Consider the following 16513-nt stretch of genomic DNA (forward strand, 5'->3'; position numbering starts at 1 on the left):
ACCGTTTCCCCCCATTTATTGACAGGGACGAGTTAATAACGATGACGTCATACGGTAAGCAGGATTTTGGGTGCGAAGAGAGATGAGCGAAAGTGGCGTGCGTTTTATTTTGATCGCCAGTGACAAGTCGTCCAACAGCGGACGTGCACGCCCATCACTCACCACTTACCATTCGGATCGGAGAGTCGATGAGGGGCGCTCTCAGTCTCTCCTTTTTCTCCGGCTCTCTACTCTTTCTGTTGGATGCAGCTACGTGGCTGCTGCGGACGTATTACTTCACTGAATTCCTATCACCAATGCCGACTTACTAACCTCACTATGTTGTCATTTCAAAGCGAGGTGAATGAAGGTTTCTTGTTTTAAAGCAAGATTACAAGTTTCATCTCTGGGTTTTTATTTTATTTCTTCTAAAGACAAGCTGAGAGATTTCGGTGTAGGAGGTGTTTTCTTTTTTATCTTTTTTTTTCAGGAGATTGTACAGAACAGACGTCTTTTGGCGCCATTCACACCGCGTCGGATTAGTTTCGTTCCTGCTCGTCATTTCGCATGTCACAGGTGGAGATCGTGGGCCTAAACGAATGGCGGACGAAATTTGTCGGAAATCTTTGGAAGCCATCACTGGGGAGTTTGCTCGACTTATCCTCGAGCCATAACTCTTTGGAGAAGTAAGAACCGGCGCTTCTTTCCATCGGCACGCTGTGATGTTGAGCTAGCCGGCGTGCGTGGCGGCCATCGTACACTCTTACATGGACCGGCAAATGATGCAGACTTGGCGTGCAAAAACAGAATCCGTCGGAGGTACCGGCCGAGATATCGAGAGAGCAATTTGCTTCGAAGTTCGCTTTAGTACACCCCGATGAGACAGGGCGACATGGATGTCTTACGAGAGAAGCGAAGATCGCTCCGAAGTGTAATATTACATCTGAATTAATATCGATTTTACAATCGCGGCTGCTAACAAAATAAACAAATCTGGAATTCGGAAGGGGGAAAATAAGAGCCGAAAACTGCGCTTAGAAGTAGGTTCCCTTCGAAGGTACGGCAAGCCTGCACGTCTCCATGTCGCTTTTAACGTGGACTAATCGATGAAACGGGAAGGATTTCTCCTCGTAATTGCGTCATCTCAGCCCCGCCGATCTCCGGTCAAGAACTCGACAATAATAAACATTAAAAAAAATAAGAAAAGAGGACGGACATCAAAGATCTCGATCGTCAAGATGGCGTAGCTACCTTTCTGGAGCATCGAGAGCCAAAGGTAATTCCAATTCCATCAATGATCCCTAGATTTCCCTCTCTAGCTCTCCTTGTTTTTCGTCGGCTTTTTTCTGGTATTTGCACCTCCGCAGCTAGTTGAATCTGAGCATCAATTCTCTCGCTTAAAATACGAGAAGAGCACGGTTTAGGTATAGAGTTACCTGCTATTCCCGTCGGCTATGGCAAAGGAAGTCGTTTTGCAGACGATTCAATTTTCACCTCTTTATTACCCACAGCTTCTTTTTTTTCCCCACCACATTTGCGGCGACGGGGGGAAAAAGCACACGCACACATATCTACCTCTTGTCAAATATTGATCCAGTGTCACATTAAATTCACAGTATACCATCTACGCTTTTAAGTCATACCATTAATTCCCACCCATTCTATCGGAGTTGGTAAGAAGTTAAATATTAGTGGAGGTAGCAGAGGCTGTTCCTTCCCACTTTCATTCGATCCCATCATACTTTAAAGAAGCGCTGTATCAGTTGGCTGTTCTTGAGTCGGTTGATTCATTCCTAATGGAATCGTGCGCATAACGACTTTCACGTAGAGTGCTATGACTTTCAGCAACATAAAGTTTGTAAAAATAGAGTGAACCTAGTATTCTGGCTTTTCGAGCAGAACTCTGCACGAATATGTTGATTTATCGTGTTTTTTTTATTAAGTGATGCTCACATATTATAGTTGCGCTTTGAATCACTAGACTCGATTAGGGTTTTTTTCCCCCTCCACTATAGAATATCATAATGACCAAAGTAGAGTTAAACGTTGGTGCAAATCGGTCATTGTTGTTATCTATTCAGCCTGCACTTTGGTGTGATCATAATTCAATATACAGAGAAAGCCGCAGTGAGGAGTATAACCACAAGGGAGGAAAAAAAATGTTTACAAGGAACACAGCTCCTCGACAGCAGTGGCAGATCAATAGGGAATTCAATGAATAATAAGAACGTTATGACAGTTTGACTGTCAGTAATTCGATTGCGTCTACGTGTGCACATCAAAATGGTCATCTCTCACACGAGTCCGTGACGTATTACTTAGGACACAACAAAACAAATATTTACAAATAACGAAATGAAATGATTGGGTCTTGTACTTGTTATTCCTGTGATGACGGGATGTGACAGGCCGGGGAGGAGGGACATTAAGGAAGATGCAGACGGGTATTAAGAGGGGTATTAAGACAAAGACTTACGAGACGTTTGAGTCATCGTATGCAAACATTTCTTTGAAATATTCTTCAAGAAATTTTAAAAAAGATAGAGAATGCACTACCGTGTACAGTCTATGCTTTAAAATGTACAATTGTATATAGGATGTGATAAGGATAGACAGAAGAGAGCTGATGTATACGTTTATTACTTCATGCATGTAAACAGGAAAGAAGGATCTGCTTTTGGTTAGAAAATTGTCTTTCTTGATTTAAGAGCAACTCAGTTCGACCCCGTACACGAGACCTTTCTATAAATATCGTTTCTGGGTCTGGATTAGTTGCAAAGTGGGTTTTCTTATTTCAAACTGTATACGTTGTATCAATTTTTCAGAAGTGGTCCAGATAAATACAAGTGAAAAGACACGGGATATATATGATTGTTGAGGTTGAAAACTGCCTTGGGATAAGGCTTGTTTTCGTGTTCTATCGTGATGTAGGACTTTCAAGAGAACTTGGTTAGGAATATACAAACAAGTACATGTACAGTACATCTCCCCTGTGACAGGCGACACTGGGAAAAACGTACGTGTTTTCCAATCAGTCCTATTTTGCACCTCTGCCTTCGTAGGGTGGATTTATTTTTCTTTGCTATTCTTTTTCTTTTGTGGTAATCGTCCTTCATCAGCCGAGAGCTAAAGTTGACCTTTTTCTCTTCTCCTTTCCCTCCCAAACGCCCCTGGCAGACGCAATTTCTATTATTTCATGTGCGTCCGTCGAAATATTTCTTAAATTGACGCGAGCACGTAACCTCTTTATGTGATATTTTTCCCCCTTGCAGCATTTTTTTTTACTCCAAAATGTGATTCCCTAGACTGCTTGCAAGCCGTTTCCCAAGCTAGAGAAAAGAATTGCATGCTTGTGAGAAAATACATTAATCGGAAGATATAATGTCCTGTGACGGTGCATCACACAGTAGTCCCATATTGGGGTAAGAAGTAGTTGTAACTATAGTTGCAAATCGACAATGAAAAGAAAAGTTTAGCAAAACCTAAAGCAAATCGTGAGCGCTTACATCCACATCGGCTTTCCTTGTACAATGTGTTGGTAATCATCTAATTATATCCCCCTGATTTACATTGTATATGTCATCTTTTTTGTACAAATTTCCATTTCTTCTGCAATGACTCTTGCTTTCTATTTACATCCATCTATTTCGGGTCAAATTGCACCAATTGAATGGGTATGTTTTAACCATTCACTTCATCAGCGTGCACAAGGTGGGCAGTACACATAGCGATCCTACTGGACGCTATTTTTTTTTTATGTTAAGCATTTTTCAGTCAACTTTGTAATGCCTTATGTGTTTCACATCTGGCTTTGCTTGCTGTCACAATCAAATATTATAAATAGAATGTTTCTAGTTTCCTTCCACAGCCCATTTGCTGTTAATACTAAATTTTGTGGATCATAAACGAAAGTAGTTCATGCCGCGAATGTTCCTTCTATACGCAGACTACCCGGATGATTAAAAGATTTGACTTTAAAGAATATCTACAGTTATGACAATAGGTTATGATTTTCATATATTGTGTTTCCTCCTTTATATTTTCAATATCTCAACATCGTCTTGACTGACTTCAAGCACAACTTGATTTCGAGTGGTTCGGCTTGCGTTCCCAGTTTGTATGATATACTCATGCGATATGTTTGTGTACATGCAGGCGATGCACTCGTATCAACAGCAAACTGTTCTGCTGCGATCGATAGAGCGCTCCATTCTGCAGCGTGCGCGCAAGTCACATCGTTCGGCAAAGTCGCGGTGTTTGTGGGACGCGAGACGCAAGGTGGGTCATTGCCCGCGGGCGCGCACATCTACAAGGTCCGCACACGAATCGGCCCTTTATTGCGCCCACTTGGGTTATGCACTTGACATATGAGAAGAAATACTGTAAGTAATCAGCGGGTGTGTGTAGATCGCCTCCGAAATACCACCGTAAGTCAATATTAAAAAAGCGGTTTATCCCTGTGTGACCGAAGGCCGATAACAAAACACCTTTGCGGCTGTTTTTGTGAAATTAATCCAAGCATGATTATTAAACCAAGCAGAGTTGAATTCATCTCCGTAGACAGTGTTACCCTCGCGTTTTTCCCCTTTATGTTGTATTGACTTCAACAAACTCTTTCTCATAACATGAACCTCAGCATATTGGTTGGTTGAAGCAGGCTATGAGCATTGAGACTCTCATGGGGTTCCCATGTTTAAGGTATTGTTCACCTTTGGGAGCAGTGATTTGAAAAATATTCGATTTGTCACATCCAACCATATACAAATTTCGCAATAAAGCCTGAAATATAAGGAGATATCACTATTGTTCTCAATAAACCATAACTGTAGATGGTTTGTTTTAGAAACAATATTATTATAACTATTGTTCGCATTGTGTATATTTAACACTACTTAACACTGATTATAGCTGATTATACTGATTAACATTTTACAGTTGTTGTTTCTATCCCTAACATTTTAGAATAATTTTTAAGCACTGGAGCTGGGTTTGTTTCATCTGCAAATGTGTAAAATAAGGTCTTTAATATTGACAAAATAACTATCGGATATTGTCTATACCGTTTGTATGATTTGTGTGCAGGGTAGTGTTCGACAAATTAGAAAACAGCGCAGTAGAGAGGAAAAAATTCATAATTGATAACACCTGAAAGATTTGAAGAAAATAACGATTATACAGAATATAGAATTACAGTGTTGAATATACCGAATTAAACCGGAACTGATTATTAAGCATGTTAACGATCTTTGCAGTCAAGAAACTGCAATTTTATTCCTACGTTCGAGAAAATATTGGTGAAGGTTGTATACGACATCATCGTACTTCGAGTGTAAAGACGATCAGACAAAATAACGAGACAATTTCGTCTTAAAAGTTAGTATCTTAAATAATTCTGAAGGTCGGTATTTTCTCAGCCAATATAGAAACATACTTTTGCTTATAAAGTCTGGTATTGCTTGTGGTCTTTTTTTTTTATTGTGACATGATGTACATTTCTGTTGACATTCTCAAGGGAGGGGCCCAGAAATTCCAGAAAAGGATTCCACATCTTGTTTCATTGGACGTAATTCCACCTGTTCCTGCCTTTTGCCCTCTTCGCTAGTGGTAAATGATGAACAAAGATGGGTCAAATGTATGTGTATGTGTGTGTGTGTGTGTGTTTGCATGTGTGTGTGTGTGTGTGTGTGTGTGTGTGTGTGTGTGTGTATGTGTGTGTGTGGCGTGTACGTGGACGTATGGAATTCCTCTGCAAAAAGTATGCTTTTGATCCATATTACGTTCAGGAATTCTCATTTGACTTCATTTATAGTTCTATGGGCGGGACGGAGTATATTGGCCTTTTGGTCGAAGGGCATGTTCGTGCAGAATATTTGTCTTCGATGAGTCTTTCTTATGTTCATGGAGAGAATCATAGTTTAAAATCTGACATAGACACACTATATCCTATACACCCGACCTGCATGGGTATTGTATGGGGCATTTCTATATACACGATGAGTTCAGTAAATTATCCATGCCCCATCGTCCTCATACAATATCAACTAAGAGGCATTAAAAGTCATCAGTTTTATTACATACTTAGTAATAGATAATTAGTTCAGTAAATACCATATGTCAGTTGTAAGCTGATAAAGATTTAGGCGCAACTGTTTATTTCTGACCCGCTGTTAGACTGTCTAAATATTAGAAATTGTCACAAAGTTATTTGAATCAGAATGACAACATTACATAAATGTTTTGCATCACATCTTTTTACAATTGGATGAAAATAGGACCCATAGTAAGTAGTATAACAATACTACTTAAAGGTAGATACTATCATACTTCCTCTTCAGCGTAAACGTTTTTCTCTGCTAACGACAAAATATGGAGACATTTCGATAGAAGATTTCAGATATTCTACTGCAAAGATACCGATGGAATCTTATGAAAATTGAGAGCACTGACGAAAAAGAGAAAATGAATTGGCTGGAAAAGCTGAAAAAAACCAACAAGCAAGGCGTGTTTTAGCGCAGACTCGAGCCAGCAGCGGATAAAAAGAGACATTCCCCATCATGATCACTCAATATTAGATGAACTAAAAGCGTCCTTCAAAGGCCAAAGATAACAGCCTTTGCCATCTCCCGGAGCAGCAGACGGTAATCCAAGGGTGGATATGGTTGCGAGGATTTTGTCTCGATTCTGAGGGGAAAATCTGTCTGTGTTGTGCCCGGCCAGTCCGACCTATAGGATTTCTCCCCACATTAAAAAAAAAAAACAATATCTCCATATTATCGCCGTGGAGCCATCGTGAAAAGATATCTCATCCTTATTTGCTTTTATCTTCCATCTATGTGCTAATGGTGTTTGCCCGCCACTGGAATTATCGCATTGCTTAAAAAACTCTGGGTATGTGCGGAGTCAATCCGTATTTGCATAAAATGTTTTCCATCCGGAACGATGTCAGGTGTTCTGGGAGTGATTTTCGGCGCGGCGCCGTAACATTTCGATCACTGGCCACCATGCTCACCAGAAAACAAAACAATGACAAAAAACCCCAATATTTTCTTAACGTCTCTTCCCCAGACATCCTGGGCGTGAAGAGTGAAATTTACGCTCTGTGGTATCGTTGTATTGACAATTCACTTTCACTTCTCTCTGGGGCGGAGGAAAAAAAAGAGGAGAGAGGAAACATCTGGCATGAACAGGTTTTCAACAGAAGTGACCAGTCTAAAAGAGCAGTCGTTTACCCTGGGCGGAAACCGCCATGGCGACAAAGTGTTAGATTGAATCAAGAAAATGTACTGTTTAAAGGTCAAGATGAGGGAGAGAGATAGATAGAGAGAGAGACAGACGGACAGACAGACAGACAGATGGAGAGAGGTATAGCGAACAGAGACCAAAAGAAAGAAAGATAATCAATCTGAAAGAGAGAGGCAAGCAGAAAGTAAAATATATGCATCTATTAGTAGTGAGAGAATAAAAATGATCAGGTGAATAAAGGAGTAGACATGGAAAAGAGATAGATAGATAGATAGATAGATAGATAGAGAGAGAGAGAGAGAGAGAGAGAGAGAGAGAGAGAGAGCGTAAAATATGTGCATCGATTAGTATTGAGAGAATAAAAATAGATGAATAGAGGAATAGATATGTTGGAAGAAATAGGTAGGTAGGTATAGATAGATGGATAGATAGATATTAAGATAAACAGATAGACAGACAGATAGATAGATAGATAGATAGAGACAGGGGTGGTGATAAGAAAAGGACAATGTGTATGTAGAAGACCTGGACTAGGAGTGAGAAGATACGAATACACACAGATGAATTTAGAAGGTATTAAGAAACTTAATTGAATATTAACGTGATGATAGACCGTTCTCGAAGTAGTTTATCCATCTTAATGATTTTCTTTACTAGCCCGAAACAATTCAAATAATATGGAAAGAAATGACAAGGACGTTCTGTATTCACCTTCCTCAGCTGGCTTCATTCTTTATGCACAGTTTGTATTTGATGCATTCCTGTAGAATTGATTTCTGCATCCCCCACCCCCCTTCGCCTCTCCCCTCTCTCTTGCTCGCTCAAAAAGTGAAGTGTTGTATTGGTCACTGCGTTACATGTAGTATATACACCACAATTTCACAATGCAAAATATGTGCACATACAAGATTAAAGTAACTTCTATCGAAAAAAAAGAGTGACATTAGAGAATTCTTGCAGTCCTTGCTGAACTCCCCGGACAGCACATGAAGCACACGCCGCAGTATTCCCGAATGATTACGATTCATCGCCAAATTTGATAATGCAAATAACCGGGAGACGTCGGGCGACTGAATTGCTAATGACTGCGGTCGAGTGTGCGATAGCGGGTTGTCGATATGTCCTGGGCACTGACCTGTCTTATACTCCGCTGATTTCTCAAAGACCACCTCGAATTTTGTATTCCTTTTGTTCCGTCGAACGTCCTTGGACATCCGTCTACTCTTCTATCTCCTGCAGGACTCACCGGGCGGAAAGAAAAATTCTTTGATTTGATAAGGGAGTGTGCATGCCAAATGCTGATCAAAACTGGTGCTTGGATCGAAGGAAATCAGCATGATCCGATGGCATTACGTAGTGTGTAACACGCTGTGGCGCCATTAGGACAAACAGCCTCTCACTCCAAGTTGAAGTTGTTTGATAGATATTTACTCTGTGTTATAGATCTCCTTAAGCTTTAAGCCATTTTTTCTTCCCTCCTCTTCCCTCTCACCCCCACCCCCCTCTCTCTCTTTCTTTCTCTGCTTCTTTCAATGTCAGAGAAGCATCTCATTTTAATAACTCTTCATAAGTAATTGTGTTTGGTTTGTATAACAGTTAAAATCAAAACAAGTGACGGAAAATAGCACTTAACAAGTGTCTGCTTGTGAATCCCCCCCAAGAATAAACCTCATACTTTAAAGCAAATAACTATACATGCATAATACCTTGAAGTTACGACTTGTAACTTTTCCTGTTCCTTTAGAAAACGATATTGTTTCTTTTACCTTTACTCACGGGTATACCTTAAACAAATCTTATCAGGTTATCAGTTTTCTTTTACAAAATCATTATACGAAGAACAAAAACTAGAGAAATGAGAGAAATCCGTTCCTTGGCGTAACTTTTTGTCTTTGAATGGTATGTGTCAAATATCAGCAAGAAGCTACCACTGAGTTTAGCGGGAAGCCTGATATGTAATTCTCCTGCGATTTGCATACCCCTAGCTTTTTTTTTCTTAACAAAAGAAGGAACCGTCATTTAGTATAGTAATAATTTACCTAGCAACGGGGGAGTTCATGTAATGCATCCCTCCTTTTTGTCTGTGCTCCCTCAAAATCAAATTATGCATTTTACAGAAGTCCAATCCAGAAAGAGGTATATCAGGCATTCTAAATGTATACTAATGCACGCGGCCATCCTGCCTCGCTTACCATCTAGCCTTATTTCAGATGTTTTAATCAAAGAATATCAGCTTTCTTTTGTGAAATAATGTCATTAATTCATTAAAAAAAAGTGAAAGTGACATAAACTTTGTTTTTGTCCGTAAGGCGCTTGTCTCGAAAATATCCAAAGATATGTTGTGTTACACCGTCTGCAGTGCCATAAGATTGTATCAGTTTGAACGTTGATGTTGGAATGATTCACTATTAAAGGATCGATAGATTTAAAGTAAAATGGTTGCGAGGCAGAACGTTCCATGACGTCATTGCCAACCCAGCACTCGATCAACGCAAATCTAATAAGAAAATAGGCACGGCAAACCGAGAAGTCGTGTAACCAGCAAAGGCTTGGTTGAAGAGCAAACAATATTGTCAGTTCAGAAAGGTAGAGAAACGTTCATAAATTACATTGAGCTAATAGAAATTACACAGTGTAGTTTGTTTGAGGTGCATGAATGAAAACCTTTGTTTTCACTTAACAAAACATTTTGGAATTAATATTGGTATCTTAGTCATACTTAATGCAAACTCGGAAACGGACTAAACGACTCAAACGCACATCCAGACCAGTGAAGGGTTAACGTTTGATGGTGTATGGTGATATCTGAGCCACATTTCATTTAAAAAAAAAATGTATGATGGCAATTTTCATGGTAACGACAGGAATCCAGCTTCCTTATTTGCTGTTGCAATGAGAAGTAGTCATTCCAGCAAGAGTTCTTATCCTATCATCTTCTATCAAATGGGGCCCTGTTCTCTGTTAATCTTCATGCGTTGCCTGTCATCATTCTGAATAGGTGGGGACTTCAATATTTTGACAGAGGCCAAAATGTATGGAATCACAATAGCGCGGGGCACGGGGTAGATATAGATTTCTATTAATTGGGTAAAATTGGCCATTATCTACTCAAAGAATAACTTTTGAACTCTCCCTGGCGGACGGAAAGGCGTTTTCTCTCTAAAAGCAAAGCTCTCCGTCGGGCACTCAATAAGCTGTAAGTACGAAAAATCGATCAAGCGGAGTAAATCGGGGTTAAAAACGCGGAAAAATGCGGGGAAAGTGCTAATGAGGTTGCTTATGCGAGAATGTCGTTTGGTCGATTAAGTTAGTCCCCTTAGAGAGAGGCGAGATCTCGGCTGTCTCAATTAACACACATTAAAGAGCAATCGGTCCACCCTCAGCGACCAGGATTCACTATCTGTGATGACGTCATTCTGAAAAATAATTAGGATCACACTGAGACTATTTTCCAGGAGGAACACTGATACAATTCAAGCACGCAGTCCGAGGGACCTCATTAGCTCGGTCTCGCCGTGATAACAAACGGCATGATCTTCTGCCGGTCTCTGATTTCCATTTCCCAAATGGATTGTTCTCAAGGCGGGCTCTCTTGATTGCTAGCCCCCCTTATCTGGGAAAGGTGCCGGTTTATCTGCGGCGGAGCGTGACACTATGCCATCGCCGTGACGCCGACAAAAGGGCGCGCTGAAGGAGTAGATGTTAAAGCTATCACGGCATCCCCTTGTTCTTAGGGGCTTTTCCGATCCCGATCATCCGAGCTATCCGCACCTATGCACAGGGTCATCAATGTTTTGACGGGAAGTGTACTATTCCACAGTCCAAAGTTAAAGATACTTTTCACATATCATGCGGATAGACGTTAGTTGGCCATGTACATTTTGTTTTTTACTTTCTGTAACTTTTGTACTTGTTTTAAATGCAGTAATGATGGATTCATCCTATTTCAGACTAAGTTTTGGCATAGTCTTGAAATAACAGTAGACAGATAACAGGGTCAGCAGAGCTTTTCTCTCTTTCTCTCTCCCTCTCTCTCTCTCTCTCTGTTACAGTGTCAAACTAAAACATCGAAAGAACGTAGATACATGGCCACCTTAACTGATGTGTTTTAAAAATAAACTATATGTATGGATCTTAAGAAAACTGTTTCGATAAATCTAATATGAACTCATACAAATCTATTGTGCAGATAAATAAGTTCATATTTATGTATATGTATGTATGTTGTTGTAATACATTGTACTTTTGCTTTTCCTTGAACTTGTATCGACAACAAAAACGTGAGATTGGAAATAGAATTTCATTTGAATTGAGTTGAATATGTAGAGAGAGAGAGAGAGAGAGAGAGACAGACAGACAAGGAGAGAAAGAAGTGGGAGAAAATATAGAAGAGAAATTTCCGAGTAGATAGAAAAATAAATGAGTGAAGGGATAGATAATTATGATAAACGATAGACACAGGATATAGGAGGATATATGAATATGACAGACAGATATATAGAAAACACATGAGATCATATATATCTAGTGCTCATCCAGACTGGATCGTGACACTCCTACCTGCATTCCTGTTGACGTTCCACTTTAATTCCGATGTCCAATCTAAAAATATAAAAAAGACGTTGCTATGCGCCAGTCTCCCTCTCCTAACATTATCCCTTACCCTACCATGCAGTCATCAGTGTTCGCAAGCGACAACCCGCGAGCAGATCTCGTATTATGACTCATTTTTATCTCTCAGAGTGCGTAAGTTGCCTGGAAGTTGTTTGGCCACCAGTTACCTTCACCAGTACTTCTGTATTGAAAACATTCGCGTGGTTTTTATGAATTATATTAGGTAAGTATGCATAAATGTCCTCGTCCAACTTGGGCATAATTATTATTGCAGATATTGTGGAAACTAGCATCTGTGAATGTTATCAAAAGGAATAAATGAATAAATAAATGAATCGAAAAGAACCACTGGAAAATAACGCTAAAAAAATCTTTAGCGCCAATACCTTGCGAAGAGGACGTCATAAATCAAGCGCAATACAATAGCGGTCTTTTAACGGGCGCACTAAACGTTTCGCACTGATTTCATATCAACGGTAGATAATAAAACAGGCTCGAAAAATTACTCTCTTGACGCGAATATAAAAGATCAGTATCCAACCACAGACTGCACGCACAGAGGACTGAGCACGCACATTTAACCACAGCGCCGCTTGAGGTGAACAAGCGTAAATTATAGCAAACTCATTTGATTATACTTCGATTACAGAATTTGAACGCATCCTAAAAAAAACAACAACAACACAACAACACCGTGAAGTACATCAAGCCGCACACAGTCATAGAAATGCAGATATAACGAGAAATACGACTTGCCAAATTTGTCCCTCTTCCGTATGCTGCTTTGCTTGTGTGCTTGTTTGTTAACCATACACAGGGTTTGATTAAGGAACTTACATCCCGTGCCATGTGCAAGCTCGGCCATTGCTACACGCACCGAGATAAAACGCAGAGGTGATTTGAGATTATTTCCCGCGGTCGTTTGCCTTTTGTCGTGTCTTCCGGTTGACGTCGATTCGGCTGCAGACACAATACACCTGACATTCGTGTTCTGTATGATATTAGTTGTCCCACTTTAACTTGCATCCCCTGAGAAATTCTATACAGAATTCACAATTCTTGTAACGAATTTAACACACCACTCTAGATTTTTATGCACATTGTTGAAATTAAAACCAAAGGCAATTGGGGTCACAGTTATTCAATGCTTTTGCTGAATCCCCCAGTATGTTGGAGGTCGAACACTGAAGACATCATAGAGTACAGTAAATTGTTTTCGATTGCCTTTTGCGTATGAGGTTAAAGGGTGGAATCATTGAATGGCTCCTATGCGACGAATTTTGTGAACCCAAAAGAGGATAGTGTTTCTGGAAGCTCGGACTCTGGGGAGTAAATCACCATGCGTCCTTCTAGATCAAAGGATAATCAACGATAATTAAAGTTGTATGTTATTAAAGTTTTATCTTAATAAAGATGGAGAATGTTAAGCTGATAATACTTCGGTCTTAAGCTGCCAATCCTATCCTTGCCGACTTCCACGAACACAGTCATGCATCGCCTACGTGCTCCTCTCGAAGCTCGCTCCTTTAAAAGAAATGTGATTCTACATTTCGTATTCTTCACCAAAATCGTGAGGCAGACGTTATGGGATTACTTCTCTTTTTAATCGCATTAGCCCGCGTTGGGAATCTTTTTACCGGGAACTTCGACCAAATCATCTTTGTGGATTGAATAATGAGCTACACTATCAAATCAAAAAGAAGAGGACCATGGAAGTTCCGAACTGACTAGAAGCAAAATCTCAAATACATTACTACTGTTAAAAAAAAAAAAAAAAAAAAAAAAGGTGGGGAAGAACGTCATCTCCGCGCATTGTCCATGGAAAAAAAAAAGAAAGAAAAAGAAAAAAAAAACTGCGGCTGTAATTCCTCCGTGATGGACAGTATTGATCGCCAAATTGTAGCATTCAAAACTTTGTTTCTTTTGTACACAGCTTCTGCTATGTATATGATACATACACATATATATGCAGTCATGTACGTATACATACAATCATACACATAAGTTATATATATATATATATATATATATATATATATATATATATATATATATATGTATATATATAAACATGTTGCGAATTCACGTATTGGCTCCAATGTAACGAAGAATAAACCGGTAATGCAATATTTCGCCAATATAGAGTTTATTGAGCAACTCAAATTTTCGGTGGCTTCCATCCACCTTCTTCAGGAGTCTCGACGCGTCGAGACTCCTGAAGAAGGTGGATGGAAGCCACCGAAAATTTATGTATATATATATATATATATATATATATATATATATATATATGCATGAAGTTGATGCGGCATTATTCGCTTTCGATTTCTTTCTACTCCTGTCGGACGAGAAATGTATCGCTAACCGGAGATTGAGAGTATGCCATAATCAAATGAACACCTCCAGCCGACAAAGCAAGCTGTAGCTCCCTTCGTCTCATCACTGTAAATGCCGGTGCGTGGGACGCGATTTCGTCCATCATCCGGCCGAGACGACTGGGTAATCTGATTTTAGCGGGAGATTGTTAGCGTCCATGCATTCGTGCTTGGCTTGTGTGAACAGCGTATTGACTGTGTCACACACACACGCGCGCACACACACACACACAAAACACACAAAATCAAACACACACAGACATACAGACAAACAATTCAAAACAACATGAAGAACCATGAAGTAAAACACCCCAGACTTTTAAATGAAATGTGCAATACGTATTGCTCTAATGATTTACCCTCCAACCATGTAATTCAGTCATTAAAAACGATCAACAAAGCTAAACACGAAGAGTAATACAGTATCAAACATTCGATCTGCACATTTGACGTGTGTGAAATGTCAACCATTCGGAGAGGTTAGGAGTTTAAACGTGATCCAAAGGTATTGAAATCGGGCTGTCATTCGATGCCTTTTTTCTCATTAAAAGTTGTCATTGATTTTAGATTGAATCTAGCCGTAATTCAATTGGAAGCTATGCCATGACGAAGGACGAATTTTAACACCGAGGTCCTTGACAGTGGAACGTGGCATTTATCATTAATTACAACCCCGAGAGATGTATTGCTTGCTGATTGTAAACGCGTGAAGTTTCAGAGACGAATGGTAGAGGACGCTGTTAAAGTCTTCAAAATTCATTTGGAAATGTCGTACGATTTCTCAGCAATTGAACTTGTATTGCGAGCAGTAATTTAAGTAATGGTTCCTTTCAGGGCACGTGCTTCAAATGTACATCGTTTTGGTTTTTTTAAATATTGTCAAGAAACGAGCAAGAGTGCATGGGAGCACTTATCCAATATCTTTCAGAACTGGAATTGCAGTAATACTATCGAATCCTTTAACGCATCTATAGTGTATATATTTGATTATAATTATACGTCGTATACAACACAGAATAAGGCCTCTGGGAGAGGGAAAGAGAAGAATTGTGAGTGATAATGTTTATGGGCGTGACAACATGTGCCAATGACAAAGACTGATCAGTGTTGAAGGTATTGATTTAAGACCTTACTGAATACAAATTTCTCTCCACATTGCCCCCCCCCCCCCCCATCGCCACATAATGTACGCGAACTCAAATGGCGCATAGAGACATGTGTGTTATACACACACTCGAATCAGGGAGGTGGAAATGGCATGCGCTACTGCAAGAGGCGTTGTATGTTTTGTTATAGGACGTAAAAATACGTTAAAATTAGTAATTTTGACATTCAATTGGGTAAGTCCCCAATATTTTGCATGCATAGTAATTTAGTCTGTTATCTTTTAATCTTTCTTTCTTTCTTTTCCAAGTCATACACAGAAACCACAAAGTGATTGATGTAATGATAGCCGTTTAAAATGAAATGAAAGGTGTAATTTTGGTGGGTATTTCAGAAATTGTTTATCAATGCGCACCTCCCGCCATCGATTTTTGGTCTAAATTTCCTCACTGTCATGAAATATATCTGCGTTCAGCCCCGAAGCTCATACGAGGAAATTAAAAAGAAGTGGTGAAGTGACAATCTGTAATCATTACCACATTTCGAATCGATCGTATTCGAACATGTTAAAATCAAATCGGTACTTTAAAATTTCACAGATAAGGAATAGAGTAAATTAGGATTAGTTTCAAATAGACATGTTTGGCGACATGAAAAAAGCACACATTCGGCTCAAGTGCGTTCTATCCGTCAGTTGGCGGAAATTTTCTAGAGATGGAGTTAAACCGAAAATCAATAATACAGGAGATATAAGCAAAATACCCTGCACCATGTCAGAACTTGCACCTTCTACTCATCTTTGTCTTTTCCCTTTGATTTTTTGGTATTTGACGATACCGCTACATCTTTGTGTCTGAGGTATATACATAATATACAGTCCCCAAAGTCCAAGCTGATAGACATATAAACTGATAAACATTATTATATGATAGGCTGCTGGCATGAATGCCCCTTAATACAAAAATGCTGTCTGCTGAATTTGAGCCCTTAAATTCGGTACACCCGTCTTACTCTATTCCTGCCAGTACGTGTTTGTCTGTCTGTCTGTTTATTTGTTTGTTTGTTTGTTTGTTTGTTTGTGTTTCCGATGTGTCTCTGTAAGTGTCTTCTTGTTACCTTCACTGCTCTTTTGGTTCTCTGATATACTTTACAACTTCACTCTTTTAAGATTTCAGACGGAATGTCAAATTTCTAAGGAT

At 39.5% G+C, this 16513-nt stretch overlaps 1 protein-coding gene across 1 annotated transcript in view; it reads left to right on the forward strand.

Moving 5' to 3' along the window:
• The first annotated feature begins 841 nt into the window (after positions 1 to 841).
• LOC139723392 (muscarinic acetylcholine receptor M2-like) overlaps positions 842 to 16513 on the forward strand; it is a 143645-nt gene continuing 127973 nt past the window's right edge. The window contains exon 1 of the mRNA XM_071634637.1: positions 842 to 1255. The gene's annotated coding sequence lies outside the window, so the exon portion shown is untranslated. The remainder of the gene's footprint in view (positions 1256 to 16513) is intronic.

This window comes from Diadema antillarum, unplaced genomic scaffold, assembly GCF_040938485.1.
Source record: "Diadema antillarum isolate AM-2024a unplaced genomic scaffold, OU_Dant_1.0 scf00000188, whole genome shotgun sequence".
Classification (NCBI taxonomy): domain Eukaryota; kingdom Metazoa; phylum Echinodermata; class Echinoidea; order Diadematoida; family Diadematidae; genus Diadema; species Diadema antillarum.